The 16,196-nt window shown below is 36.4% G+C and overlaps 1 protein-coding gene across 1 annotated transcript in view; it reads right to left on the bottom strand.

Moving 5' to 3' along the window:
• The window catches only part of LOC104080358 (OTU domain-containing protein 7A-like), a gene marked incomplete at its 3' end in the record, with an annotated part of 77,439 nt that extends 63,314 nt beyond the window's left edge, over positions 1 to 14,125 (bottom strand). The window contains exons 1-2 of the mRNA XM_009582730.1: positions 14,050 to 14,125; positions 13,344 to 13,449 (exon numbers count right to left, since the gene is read on the bottom strand). The remainder of the gene's footprint in view (positions 1 to 13,343; positions 13,450 to 14,049) is intronic.
• Positions 14,126 to 16,196: the final 2,071 nt, after the last annotated feature.

The raw sequence follows: 16,196 nt of genomic DNA, 5'->3' as shown, positions 1-16,196 counted from the left end.
GGAAAGAGAGAAAACCTCTTGTTTGATGCAGGGAGTTGGTCCCACAACAACAGATCAGTAGTGTTTGGTAAGACAGATGCTCAACAAACAGGCAAGACTATAAACCACATAAAAGGGGGGGAGGGAGAAAAAAACAAAGATTTTGCTTGAAACCATGTTCTTCGATCACCTGCAAAAAAAGCAACTAAATGAGCTGATCAAAATGGTGGTTTAACAAGTGACCAACTACAGTGCAAGAGGCAGAGAAACAGGGTTACTCTCCTTTGCCTGTTTAGTTTTGCAGAAACCTATTTGAAAAATTACGTTTTTATAATTTATATCAGTCATTTTGCACCAAATCAGTCAGTTTGCCAGACAGTGAATACGTGCAGTATTTGCTCATCTGAGACAGCTTTTCTCTTATTTACAAACGTTTTGGAAAAACCTCTTGCTTTTCAGTTTGCTGAACCAGTCAATTAACCAGCATTATTCTCCACTTCATGCCAGACAGAATGAGCTAATTTCTTGGAGCTGCAGTCAGTAGAGACTGAAAAGCAAACCATCTATGGGGAGTTCATAATAATGTAAAAAGGTACAAGCTGAACTTTATCTAGTGGATAATAATTTGTTTTTTCAAGCACTAGCATCAAAGTAGTAGTGTCAGGAGAAGAAGGTCACTACCATCAACTAGTCAAATATTTAAACTTGGATCTGAACTAAGCTCATACCACCAGTATTTGTGTTTTAATTAACATAGAAATAGGTCTGGTTATGTGCAACGTAATATATGCAAATCAAACTACACAGCAGCTACTATTATCTTATGTATAACATCAATGTTTTCTATGATGATGATGATCTCTAAAGACTAGAGGCTTTAACCAAAAGGAAGAAAAAACACCACTTTCACAAGTAGATTTCATCCAGAAGACATTTAGCTGCAAAGAACTATTTGGGTGACTTCAAACAATCCTGAATCTGACCTGTGATTTTTTACACAGCTTATATAACTTAGTATCTGTTCCACATATACAAATCCCCATCCGCTTGATTAAATCAGACTATCAGTCTCCTAAAGTAAAGCCATAGCCAAAAGGCCTAAAATTATGTAAACAACCTCCAGCAGGAGGTTGAAAATCTGGCTCTGTATTTTCTCTATAATTCACATGATAGAATTAAAAGCTCTGAGTAGCATGCCTCAAACAGAAAGACATTCAGAGAATTTATATTATAATTGCCACTGCTACTTACAGATAAGCAGTAAATTTTCCCATAATACTTTACTTCTGGAAAGTCAGATACTTCATAGAATGTCACCCCAGCTGGTGTCACCACTGAAAGCTGACCTTGGAAGACTTCCTGAACCTATCAGTCCTTTTCCAAATCACCACAAGAATTTACTAAGTGACAGATTTCCTCACGTTGTTCTCTGTTCTTTCCATGAACTCATCTATCCATTAAACACTACTGAGATGAAGACGCATGCATCTGTGGAGGCAAAGACTTCAGCAAGGGCCTTTTTTTCCACATGGAGACAAAAAGTTAAGGACTAGCACAGCTGAAGTATATTAACTTTCTTACTGGAGAAACCTGGCTGAGGAAATGACCTGACCTGCTCGAATTGTATCACTTCGCCTTCCTAACATGGAGAAGTAGTAATGAAGTAATGTTCATCATGAAAGGATTGCAGATAGGTCAATAGACTCACCTTGCCTTGGCTGAATGCAGGAAAAATGCAGCGTATATATTGCTCTAAAGAGTGCTAATGGGGGTAAGGAAGAGCAGGGAGGAACTGCAGTCGCTTTTCTTCTCCCGCATCTATATTTCAAACAGTCTGAAAAAAATGCTGAAATCTTTTTCAGCTACCTTTCTTACTATATGTAGAGGCGTAAAGATGAAATTTGGGGTTTAGTTTTTATAGCACTTTGGCTCTTTGGCAACTTTCTCCTGGACATGACTAAGCTGACTAAAATACCAAACATCACAACATATACTATTTAGTCTGAAGAGTAGTAGTGAAGAGTGAAGAGAAATACTTAAGTTTCATACATCATTTGCAATTTGCTGCACTGCTTCAGTGAAGAAAAAATACTCAGTATTCTTGCACAAGGACACCAGGCCTTAAAAAAAAGAAAAACAGCATTTTGATTGTGAAAGCTAGGAATAAAGTCCATTATAAGAGCACACCAGAAGCTGCACTAACAAGCATAAGCATGGTAAGCAACATACCGTCCTGTGACCTTCTGGATTTACAAATAGCTCCAACATTTTTCCAAAACAGGAGGCAGCTCTAAATGCTGCAGGTGCCGAACTCTTCAGTTTTGTCTGGACCCATCTATCTGCCTTCAGTCAGTAACAACACACAAATACCAGCATGCTTTCAGGCACAGTTAACATCTATGAATTCACAGAATCAATAAATCAATTCCACATGTAGAAAACTTACTTGGAAAATCCTATCAGCTTTGCAGGAAATTGTTTTGTGAGCAGCAGAAAGAAGAAAGCGTCGTTTTCTTTGGATTTCTGTCCTTTAATACCCTAAACTTCTGCAGCCACCAGCACATTCCAGAGTTAGTCCAGAACCATGTATGCACCAGACTGTCCAGACAACTGCTGTCAAACAGTGTAGAAAACAGTACGGTTCTCGTTTCAGTCTTTCTTCTCCACCAGTCATAGACTTTCACAAATTTTGTAAGAATTTTATTAACTTTGCCAATTCTAACTGTTTTTCAAATTGTATAATGGTTTCAGGGGAACTGAGAAGAATGATACACAAATGGATGGGCATAAGTCTCATTAGAGAGACTGTTACAAAAGTAGGCTAACAATTCCCCTTTTCATGACACTTGGTATCAGTTCAAGACTGCATGCCTGTGAGTTTGCTAGCATGACATTATCCAGTGATGTCTGATTTCAAAACTTCATTTCCATCTCAGTATAACCCTGATTTGTAGATCTCAATGGCAGAGTTGAAGATTTACCTATTTAGTCAGCCTTTCTTCTTACCAAGAGATGGCAAAAACACCGTGCAAGAATTTCAAAACCCCTAGTCTGGTGCCAAACAAGTCAATCTCCAAATGGAGATCTGAAGTTCTCCCTGGACAGTTAACAGATGTAGATAGGCTCTACTAAGGTGCTCTAGTTGCGCTTTGGAGTCTCCATTAACTATTTTGGGAGTCTAGGTTCTTAATTCCAGGAAGATGGTTAAAGTCACATCATATAAATACTCTGTAACATAAATTGCTTAAAAATCGCAATCAATTTTTCAACACATTGGATGAATTCAGACATTACAAGAAACGGTAGTGTAGTATTAAATATCTGTACCAACAATTATATACTAAATATACATATATTACTGTTTCCTTACACTGCAGGACAGGGAGATATCTTTTTTTTCCTGTGCAGCAGAAGTTATTTTATCACTTTTCTTTCTTTGAAGAAGCTGAATGTTATACCTATTTATCAGTAACTGCAAGAGAAATTGGAGATTTTGTCTCACTGGTCCAAGAACATGGCCTGGAAATTAACAGGCACAGTGCATCTCAGTTTTCACTACAACGCTGTTTACCAAACCAATTTAATCACTTATAATCCCTTTTTTTAATTGCTGGGCTTTTAGAAGCTGAACTTTTAGGAAGAAGAAAGCTATTTTGCATACAGCTCTGCTTAGCTCCTTTCAAATAAAAGTCACCTGCATAAATACTAGAATGTGTTACACCCTTTTCTTATTTCTTTCTAATGAATAAGACATATTTTTCTATTATTTTTAGTGCCACACTGGGAATTCCCCCATTGCTTGTCCTTCCTATACTGCAAAAGATTTGATACAACAGATAAAGTAACTGGACAGTCATCTACTTTGTTATATTTACTGCTCTCTGAGGTTCCAACCTCAGCAACTTACACAGTATCCCTGTTTCACAGGAAGTATTGTAGGTAAGTCAGATGGCATTCAAGAACACACAAGCATCCCTTAGTATTTTTAAGGTCCTGTCATTTCCTACTAACAAAAGCTGTTCTTGATAACCAGGGGTAGTGACTAGCATGGCTTCACCAAGCAAGAGATACAGAGAAGAGACAACTGGCGTCCTTTTGGGTGGCATCTCCCCTTGGTGAGAGGGGACACAAGAATCAGAAGTGTATTAACAAATTGTCTCATTCCATCATAGTGTTGAGCAATTCAGCACTTGCTTTCAGAATCAATGAAAAAACTTATTGAAACGATTTCTTTGTATGTATTAAAATCTCTGTTAACAACAATCATTGAAAAGAACGCAAATCTTTCTTAATTTCTGCATGAAGACTAAGATCACTCCCTCAAAAAATAAAATACATCACTATAAAACCTTATCCAATTACTTATGCAACTTTTCAACGAAGATATTTTAATAAGACATCCTTTTAATCCCTACCTGTTTAATAAGACAAATAAGACATTTGTTAGTTTATTACACCACCAGTGCACAATTCATTTTTATGATACAGCAACAATAAATAACTTAAGAACACAAATGAAACAGCCAAATCTCATAGCCTCCAGTGAAACAATATATGGAACATAATTACATGCAGTACACATTTTGCAAAGGATGTTGACTCAGTTCCAAGTTTAGCAAAACGTGACCAGGACATAAGTGTCTGGAACTTAACCACAGTATGTGTTTGACCCTTTTCAGTCTTGAAACCTACTATTTGCCAAATGTCATTTCAGCTTATAAGAGTGTTAAAGATCCTTTAGTCCTCTGTAAAGAATTAACTGCTCCATTGAAGAGATTTTTTAGAATCTTAACGGTCTAATTTACACTGAAACTTACTTTAGTTACTCAAAAGGATTTTACTCTCTCTGGATAAAGTTTCCAAAGATTTTTAACATCCATGTGAAACCAACAGTATTAGCTTTTCATGCTTGAAATATATGGAGGTAATTCAAGAAGAAATGTGAGAGGAGATGATCTACTTGGAAAGGAGTTACTCCCTGTCTTCTCTATCAACTGGCTCCTTCTTTTTTTAGCTATACAAACAGTACCAACTTCTCCATCCATATGCTCTCTGCCCTTATATACATTAATAGAACTGAGAGATCAGGTATGGATAGTTTCTCTCTAATTTTACTGAAATTCTTTTTGTCCTTGCAAGAGGGATGATCCAAAACTACATTAATTTACTTGTAAGTATGTGAATCTGAATGAACTTAGGTTGGGATACAGTTTGGTTCTGCAACACTAAAAATTTATTACAGAGCCCATGCAGCATCTAGAATACATGACATATTTATTTTGAACTGTCCTGATTTTAAAGGTTTAATACATTAGAAACTTGGAGTTTCTAATCACCTTATCTAAAATAGTAATACTTCGAGAGAGACAAAGATGATATTTTCATCATGTAGCCACATCCATGTAGCCACTGCTACGTTAATATGTGCATCATGTTATTAACAGTAAAAACAATGGAATAGAAATTCTCATGGACTTCATGCCAAATAACTATAAAAGGAGTGTTTAAGTACTATAAAAGTCTTTATACTGCATGAAATGTTTAAACTGTATCCTTCTGCTGCTCTATCTTGATTATTTCCATGTTACAATATATTAACGCCTTCATAGATTAAGATGGATTTCTTTAGAATGACAGACTCTTGCTCTAAATTGAACCAGTCAGTATTTTTTTCTTAAAAATACATCCTGATGATTGGACTGTCCAGTGAGAACACATATTTTTTTTTTAAAGTACACATTTAATTCTTTTCATCCAGGTCTAGAACTACCTACCTTGGAAAAACACAGCTTTACTGCAAAAAAGGAATCTTCAACACAAAAATTTCCTGGAATTCCATGAAAATCTACCTTGGACAGAAACGACTAAGACATGAATTTTTTTTTGATACACTGGCCTGAAAAGCTGTGTGAAGTTACTGCCTTACAGACATGGCTTCTTTCAGTGGTAAAAAACATGATTTATACAGTTTGTACAAAAAAGGATGAATCTCATTTCTCACTATGGAATAGGGCTTAGAAGCATTTTACTCTACTTCTGGTAATTAGCAAAAGTATTTTGATTTCATGAGGACTAAGTAAATAGTCTAGTTCACACTGATAAAGTAAGTAATGAAACATGTAAAGGCATATACCAGAGGTAAAGAGCATGAACTAGAACGTTTGTTTTCTACATTTGAAAAAGGAAAGCTGCATGTTTGCACTCACTGACAATATGTACCTCATACAATAACAATATTGTTGTTATTATGTAACAAAATTGTCTCATAATAGACAGTTATTAATATAACCAATCCAACTAGCAATTAAATCCCAAAATGATGGAGCATTGCCTGTAATTAAAACACACTTCTACTTCCACTATGTTAGGCAGAGCAGCCCAAGTATCCTAATACAGCAGTTAGTCTTTATTAATTGTGTCATAATGAGGATTCCTAAGACAAATTCAATATTGAAATTCAAATAGACTACAATCATAGTCCATAGTCTTAAATTAGACTAAAATTAACAGTAACTGCCAAACAATGAATTTAAATAGTAAGCTGCCTGTAGTGACAGGTAATGCGTCCCCATTATTTGCAAAACCAAACGGCACTGTTCTATAACAAGCCAACATACTTCTGTAAAAATACTACCACAGCAATAGCCAAGATGACACTTAAATAAAATGAAATAACATTTCCGTCCTACCACTCTGAGTACAAGTTACATTAACTGCATCAGAAATTTAAAAGTGAGATTTGTTTTCTACTGATAACCACCTCCTCATTACTGGAGAGTTCTGGGACATTGCTTACACCCCAAAGAAAGCAGTTTCCTAAAAACCTGTAAGCGGTAGTTTGTTATGCTTTGGGTGATGCCATCACCAGCCCTGAGGGAGACAGCAGACATCTGATGCAGATGTGTAAAACAAGTTATCAGCATGCTTTGCAGAGGATGAGCCCAGAATAGGCATTGGGGGGGAGGGTGAAAGACACCTGGGCTTATTTACAACCCAGAAAACCCCCTTGTCAAAGCAGACATTGAGCTTAGTAGGAACGGAAGGGCTTACACAGCACAAGCTACGGTTTCAAGACAGCAACACAACAGCATCTGTGACTTTTAGCTCCAGCCATCTAAGCCAGGGTTTTCTTTTCCAAGTCGTGCATCAGGGAACACACAGAGAAATAAGTTCTGTAAAGTTGGTAAAAGGAATATCCAAGAAGGATCTATTTTTGCAACAAATTACTAAATGCTTAGAAGTGAATTTTGCCATCAAAAGATTTTTAGATCGGCAACATACGGTGGAATAATAGATCATTTAATTTCCTCCTTTTTCTTCAGATTTGCAGGTTCCCTGGTCTACTGTAATTTCCTGCTCTTCTAGTCCTTGAAAAGCAAAATCTAACAAAAGTATACTATAGAATTAGGTACTTCAGATGCATAGATGAGACACATCAGATAGATTTGGTTTAGATTAGATACATAACAGCACATAGAGTGCTAAGCAGTATTACCTGAAATCAAGGTTGCAGAAGGTAAACCACATGAACCATGCAAAATTATGATTCCTGAGAAGCAAGTTCAAATTTTTTTTCAGTTAAATTAGGCACAAAATGTGGAAAGATTAGAGTCTAACTTGTCTTACGCAGGCATTGCTTATCTCTATTTGACCACTATCACTATCAAGAGACTGGAATTGGCTGGAGTCACTGCCCCGAATAAAATAATCACTTTTAAAAGATTAAAGAAGCCATTAATGTGGATTGACTTTGCCCCAGCAGAACAGAGCAATGCAATCTGTTCAGTGCTGGTGATCTGGCAAGGACAAATAAAATTAGTCTGACACCTGTGTAGAAAGACAGGGACTTGCAGATGCTGAGTGCAGTGTCCAAACTCACAAGGACTTTTGAAGTGACAATGGTTCCAGAGGAAACATTCTATATGCAACACTTGGATACAGCTTTTTCTCCATGATCGAACTGGATACTTACGAAATTCTCAGCAAAAATCCCAAAGGTTTTACTAAGATCATTCTTAATCCTCAACAGCTTAAATAAAAAACAGTTCCCACAGAGGAGGGTGGAGTTCTGAAAAAAATTGTGCATCAGCTATAGAGAGAACTGATAAGCTTCGCAATAGCTCAGGAGCCTTAAGATAGTTTGGTACATCAAGTCCCACTTCTGAAAGGGAGAGACAGACAAAGAATCTATATTCAAGAAGAGACCTTTAGTAGTCAGAGACAAAAAAAAAAACCAACCAGGATCTGGACAGAATTCAGGCTTGAAAGTAGAAAAGAAAGATTCGTGAAATTCTAACTTGTGCTTCTTTGCTTGACTTTATCCACACACAATCCAGTCTGTTTACACGTATTTGGTATGAAGGTTTGCTTGTAAGGAAATATTTTTGTCATCTCTCTTTTTCTAGACTGTATCAAAATCTTATTACTCAGAATCTGTGTGGACAGAAAGAACACTCCACTCTTCAGTATTGAACTGAATATATGGATACTGAATATGGATACCCAGGTCTATATTTATCTTCTTACTCCATCCCCTGAAAGTATTGAAGAAAATTTTCTTTTGAAACCGTATCAGATAGTATTTGTATAATTACAACTCAACAAGGAAAGACAACAGAAGAACTGACAAAAACAATTTCAGGTCCCCAGATCAATACTGTATGTTCAACAAACTTCACAACTGTCAGATGTAGAAATCCAGCTCTTTCTGAATGACTGTCTATTGACTTCATAGAACAGTGTAGCAGAAAAACAAGACAGTTTATGCCAAAGCACAAGAGAGCACAAAGCTAACAGCAGACTGTACAACCTGTCCGTTCAGCTGTTATACTTAAGACAGAAAAAGCAAAGCAGTATTGGTCAAGGATACCTTTTTCATCTCTTTGAGAGACATTTCACAGTTGAGATCACTTCAAGCATTTGCATTGGTGGTTGTTCTTGGATAAACAGGTTAGCTCACAAGTACTCCCGTTTTTTTTGTAACATGGGCATTTTCTTGCTACCATCTAGCGCTCTCTCATTTCAGAACTCCATATTATAAGACAATGTTCTTTTGTGCCATTGCTCTTCTGCCACCAAAACAGGGGCCCCCGACCTTTTTTTAAATACAAATGTATTTATCACTACTTTGCAATGAATTTGAAAAAAATCAATGCTTCTCTCATTTCAAATGGTTACAAAAGGACTTATAAGGAGACAAAAAGAAAATACATGTCTTTCCAGCACTCTGTTCTATGAAAAAGAAGCATACCTGCAAGTAGCATGGTTTCTTATTTGATTACCTAAATATTTTTCCTTTACGCCAGACATATTGCTGGACTAATTTAATAATTGAGATATAAATATTTAAAAATAATGAAATACTGAGGAATCCTCATCCTTTGCTCAAAAATATTTAATCCAATTAAAACGTTGATTCAAATTCATGCTATTCCTCCCCAAAGTTTGATGACAGTTAAGATGACCAAAATGTAAGCAAAAAGAAGAAATACAATGTTGCATTTAATAACTTTACTGAGTTCTGTAAGAGTTTCCCTTGAAATTGCAATAGCATAACGTAATAAATAAATTTCCAAAGAACTTTGCAGGCTTTATTTTTTAACGTCTGGAATTGAGAGACTGATTTTTTTTTTTTTTTAGCCCAAACAAAATCCATGTTTTCTATTATTTTTTTCTGATTTTTTCCAAGCTTCGTAACACCTGCAAGTTAATGACATTTTTCCAATCATCTTATTTTCAAAATCTGTTCTAAGGTTTGGCAGTACAATGTTTATGAAAGCTCGTAACTCTGCTACTGACAATCGCCCTGTTGAAGACTAATGCCAGTAGCAGAACAAGGTTATGGTTCAGGCTTTAAAAGCACATCTCCAATTTAAACAGAAAAGTTTAGTAGAAAAATACACCATTTCAAAGGCAGCTAAAACCAGCACCTGCAAGAAGACAGAACAATTTGTCACCCAACAGTCTGCCCTAAACTCCATGATCAATGATGACTATTCACCATCTTTGCCACACAAATTTCTTATTTTTAGAAGAGATTGGGAAATATCAAAAGTATTAAAAATAATTCTATTGAGGCAAGAGAAGCTTAGAGTTAGCTAGCTTAGACGTTTCTTCTGTTTGAATTTCACATTTTTTTTCTGATTCCTTTCTACTTGAAATACCATGAACCTGCCATTATGTTCCCTAAGTTTTGCTAGAAGCGCTCTCTTGATATTTTTGAGCTCTGCCTCCCCCATTCATCCATTCCTCATGGTCAACTTATCTCATGATACATGCTCACGTAATCCTGAATAATAAATAAATAAACATAGAAATAATCCAATAGAAAGATTTTTTTTTTCATAGCCTGCAAGTGGCTAGGTTCGTATCTCTTTATTATCCAATAATGAAAAGGCCCGCCTGTAAAGCAAACCAGAAAACAGATGCTATGAATTTAGCCATGAGAAACACTGCTGAATTTCCTGACATCTATAGGGCTGAAGTTTCAATACTGACTGATATAGAATAAATAGTTATTAAAAACTCTCAGTAAGGTACAGTGTGAATCAAGACACCTAAAAGAAATGTAAGAACATCTACTTTAAAGCTAAGAGTCCTAGTAAGAGAGAGCTTTAAGTTCTGTCTGATCTTCCAAATCCTATTCCTGACACTGGAGTGAGCTAAAAACCTCCTCTCCTCGTATTTGCATTTTCTATTAACAATCTATATCTAACAACACAAATAAAGTATTCATGCAAAAATCTGCATAGCATTTATTAAAGCCATTCTGAAGGGCATTAACACCCAGCCACACCTTGACCACAGTCAGACAAACCATCACAAATCCATGCAACTCTTGAAGGAGGCTCTGCAGACTGGCCTTATGACCAGCCGGTCATCAGAGATACCAGGGTAACAAGCATTATTCCTCTCAGTGGCCTCATAACACTTGCCTCTTACCGTACTGTAGATTTTAACAAAAATTGAACTGCACACCTTTTCATAGATTTGGCACTCCCCCTCTTCTGCCCAACAATGTGTTTCCTTGTTTTCAGAACAGCATCACATTTCCATAATATTCCCAGCAGCTTTCTAGATGCTCATCACAACTAACCAGTTTATGAATAAAAACATTTAGATCCATTTTTAAATTATTTCTCTTTCTTACACTCCAGGCCCAATTCTAACTGGTTCTACACCAGCTCATGTATTTCATAACTTTCATCTGATTTAGGTGCTTAGACTAGAGCAGGAAGCATGCTTGACTCCACTTAGTATTAAATAAGGCTTTCCTCTTTGCTCCAGCTTAAGGAATACATGGTTAAAATATATAGTCAAAACATTGTTTATATGAAGACCTTTTGTGAAGCTGATACAGCTTGCAAATACCGGATAGATTTGGTTTTGCAATGGATCCAATGCAATTAGTAGGTCATAAGTACCGAATCATCTTACAAGGTGCTATAGACTACTATAGAGAAAGTCGACATGTTTCATGGAAATTGGTCATGATAAAGTTACCAAATTTCACACAGATAAAGGTTAAGAAGAATTTCCCTTGCAGTTCCAGGAATCATTCCTAGAATTTATAACAACAATAGAAGAAGATACCATATTTGCTTTTGTTTAAATTAATTCTGAATTAACTCAAAACTGTCATATTCGTAGATGCACAAGTGCTCAAGCCTATCTCTGTGTGCAATATGTGGGAAGCCTCTGCCCAGAAGCTTGACCTGGTGCATCCTTACAAGGCACTGAGAAGACCTGTGTGAGAACTGGGATAACACAGAAGTGGGAGTCTAGGAAAACCTGAAGAAATGAAGGCAACAAAGAAGGGAAGTCATGAGAGAGAGAGAATTATTGTCATGAGGAGTGGGGACAAAGGCAATGCACCTATGTGAACTATAGGCTTCATTAGTCCCCATTGCTGTTGAAAAAAGTTGTTTACAGTGAATTTCAAACCCAAGGTTAAGCTTCAAAATTAGTAACAAATTAAATCCATTAAAAGAAGACACCAAGGCAGATACATTTTCCATGCTGCAGTGCTATGAACTACAACAGAACAGAAATTCTGTTAGGACTCCTTCACAATCACAGTGAACAATGACAGGAAACATACATTTGCAGTAATGGAAAAATCAATTTCTACTAGGTAGTTTGTTATCCTGACATCCTTAAGCATTGAACTTCCATGTTATAATCAAAAAATTATTAGGATTCATAGCAGTGAAAAAAAACAAGACCCAGCCTCCAACATCAGTGGGAGGGGGGCAAATCTCACAATAGCATTACTGCTGCTCTTTATGAAAATGTTATAGAACACTTCATGCACGTCAAATATAATAACGACAGATCACAAAAAAAAAAGTTAGAGCTTCCGAAGTCACAGACATGCACAGAATTCTTCTATATCCATATGAGGATATTATTACACATTGTTCATTCTAGCAAAAAAAGTAGACTGATAGAAAATTTGAACACTGCATGGCCTCGAGGCCATGGTTCCCCCAATGGTATGCACAGCCAAAGTTGATAGAAGAATATTCTGGCTGTAACTCCCTGTAGGTCAAATTTAGTAAATGCAGTAACGCAGAATTTTCATTCAGTTCTCTTGTGCGAAGCATTATAATACAATCTTTAATTATATCCTCAATCTGGTATTTTCATTCAAGATCCCTGCTTTTAAACATTTTGCAGAACTGACAGGGCTCACTTAATCAGCAGTTTTTCAAATGGTCAGTTGAACACGACCATGCAAGTGTGGCCCCAGGAATTTAACTTACTGTAACCTTTGGAACCTCTTGAAGGGAGGTTCAGGATATTTTTCTTCCCTTCCATGCTCATCTGTTCAGTACATACATGTCTCACATAACATTAAGAATGTGCCTGTAAGGTGTGCATTTACTATACTATTTTGAAAGTGGAGCCAAGGAAGACAGATTAGTTTAAAAAGCATTATTAATTTTGAGTCCCTGCGCTTTATTACAATTTTAGAGGTTATTTAGCAACTCAAAATTAAAAATCTAGTTCCCATGTACTTAATTTTCAGCATAATGTTCAAGGCAGACCCTGTGGTGTCAAATGAAGAATACAGACCACGGTTTCTCATACTTTTCTCACGTACATGGTAGAAATTAATTATTTTCAGCTCCATTTAGCTTTAATTTATTGAAGGTCCCCTCAAGTAGTTCTGTGGACTCCACGTGGCACGGGAGGAAAAAGCAGTAGGGATGAACTTCCCAGTCCAGCACTGCTGCCAAGGAAGCGTTACCATAACATACTTCCAGAGAAGGAGAAACATTTGTGTGAAATGTTTGGTTTAAGCAATGTATTTAGCATCACTGAGAAATTCTGTAGCAGAAGCAGGGACAAAATCCACTCACCATGGTAGGCTCTACTTGCAAAAATCTCCCTTCTCTCCTACATGCCCTATCTCATTTTGGTGAAATAAATAAGGCAAGCATCCACACCAGTAAACCCACTTTCTCCCTGAAAAAAGGATAGAGAAGTCAGCAAGTAAATGGCAATTTACAGCAGTTAAACACCACTTATTTATCAAATGTATTGTTCAGTTCACTGTCCTTACCAAAGTTATTATTATGGGGATCTTCCATTTAAGTCTCACAATGGGTTTCACCATGTTATTACAGAATGAACTGTTAAGAAATATGAAAGCAAAGAACTAAGCCCAAAACAGAGCTTCTACAGTGACAGATCAACTGCTGCATCAGTTTAACATGGCAATAATATGGATGATTTTAGGAACTTATTTAGCATCCAAGCTTTAGGAAGCTCAGATAAAGATTCATTTAATGAGTAACACTGCATCATCCATCAGCTCTATGTTACCACTGGCAATAGGCATGCTGTTAGCCTGTTAATAATTTCAGTTGGTTTCTTTGGTTGGCTACACTTAATTGTTGTCAATCAGAAAACAAATTAAATTCTTGTTTTCTTTGCAAGGTCCTTATGCTCAGCATTTCAAAACAACTAAATGATAGATGCTAATTTGGGGGATGGAGGGAATATTTACAGCTACTTACAGGAATGAGGTAGGTAGGCCCCTGTTTCTGTTTCTAATACGTTTACCTATTTAGGAAAGCAGGAGGCAACTGTCCAGCTGATTTTACTTCTGATTGTGAAGCTCTGCAGTATCATGTGCCTGTGAGAATGGAGAGAAGACCAGAACATGTTTTACTGTTATACTCCAAAAGTGACACTGTAAAGTACTGTTCTGCATCCATTTATCATTCCCACTACACACCCTGAGCCTGGAATCTTAATCTGCAGCACTATTATCGAGAAAGAATGTCTTCCTTTCTTCCAGCTTTGGCCATTCCCAAGATTGTTACAAGCACTTCAGTATCTTACTGTTGAGATCACAATAGCTTTTCCATCAGGAATTTCAGCCAGAGCCCAATCCAATTCATATTAAATAAAAGAAACATTCATTATCAAAAGGAGAAACAGGAAGGAAGCTTTCTGGAGGGAAACATTGTCTGACCACTGGCACACATTAACCTGGACATAAGGATTCTAAAAGGTAACTTGATAAACCCAAACGGTATGCCTTATGATTGAGATTGCTTTGCCATTGCAGAGGTATGTACATCAGATGACAGCTTCTTAGGAATGCAGCCCCCTTACTGTTTGGTTCAGAGAAACAAAGGCAATATAACTCAAAATCCAGGTTAGAGGGCTGGTTTTCCACCCATTTGACTGTACATTCCATGTCAATGACAGAACTGAGTAAATTATTCCAGCTGATCCAGTATATTTAGTCTCTTTCTATTCATGCAACATTTATCTGCAGATTGAGATTTACTGATTTTGTTCAAAAAAAGGCGTATGATTTAAAACCAAACCAAACCAAACCAACAAACCCAACAACAACAAAGCATTGCAGATTGATCTAAAAGAATCCTCAATATTAATTAAATTAACTATGAAGCATAGACCCAAGTGGTTTAAAGAGCTATATGATAATGATTTGCTGGATATGTGAGCTTGTTGTAGTTTATCTAGCTTTTTATCTGGTTTACCTGTTAAGAGAGCAAAAATGATAAGCACATACTCTTCTTTTAAAGTCTGTTTAGTGATACTCTGCCCAAATATCATTCTTTCTGACCCTGACTAAGGTCTGCTTCTCTATTAGTCTAAGTACCATTAATCAAACTCTTAAACATTACCTCTTGTAATGGTTTTATGGCTATTGCTCTTATACTCGCTTTCTCCAATTCTTTAAATTTTTTGTTCCTCCTAGTTACGACTTCCTCCTAGTTACACTTTCTTCTCGATATACAGTTTGCTTTTTTTAACAAGTTCATATATAGAGTTATATTTACTTGTATATTTGTGTAAGCAAATCCACATATTTGTTAAACATATTTGTTTTATAAAGACAGACAAACAAACTCTTTTCTATTTTTTTTTCTCCACACTCTCAGCCATATTTTTCCTAGTATATGTTGTTGTAGAAATTTATTTCAATATAACACACCTTCACTGGTCATTTTTACAGCTGTAGACGCTGCCTGCTTTTCAGGTTCTGTTGAATTTTCACCTGGTTAACTTGTGTCAGCCACCTAGAGCACTGTCAAAGTTAATTTTTCTGTGAAATTCCACTGAAATGGAAAAACAGCTATGGCAACCTGACCGGAAAGACCTAAATATCCTCCATATTCACACACAGAGTATTTGGAAGTGGTGATTGTCACAAAAATAACTTATTTAAGGTGTGGAAAATGAACATGCAACTCCATGCAGTCAGGAACTTACATGCACATTTTTACAAATGTCTACTGAAGCCCACAGGCAAAACTGTACTTACATTTTTGACTAAAGATATCACACCTTTGATTCCAAACATTATAAGAAACAATCCAAATTGCCAAATTGAGATAGGTTTTTAAGAGATTGTCCAGATACTTTTTTCACTCTTGCCGAGGTCTTTATTTGAGACTTCTAGATTGAAACATTACCCAAACTTTACTTCAATTTCACAGTAGTGTTTATATTGTTATGTGCAGATTGTACAAGTACACATAATATGCTAAAATTCTTTTAGCCGAAGAATGGTGCTCAAGATCTTTGAGTTCGTCTGATTCCTTTCCACCAGCAACATTTCATTCACAACACACATTACAGTCACACACACAAATCATTGAGAACAAGTAGTGCATCAGTAATGCTGTTGGTGGAAACAAAAAGAGAGCCCAAGCCTGTTGTGCTGTTCT

The sequence above is a fragment of the Fulmarus glacialis genome, unplaced genomic scaffold, assembly GCF_000690835.1.
Source record: "Fulmarus glacialis isolate BGI_N327 unplaced genomic scaffold, ASM69083v1 scaffold6538, whole genome shotgun sequence".
Taxonomy (NCBI): domain Eukaryota; kingdom Metazoa; phylum Chordata; class Aves; order Procellariiformes; family Procellariidae; genus Fulmarus; species Fulmarus glacialis.
This window is presented reverse-complemented; position numbering and strand designations above follow the sequence as displayed.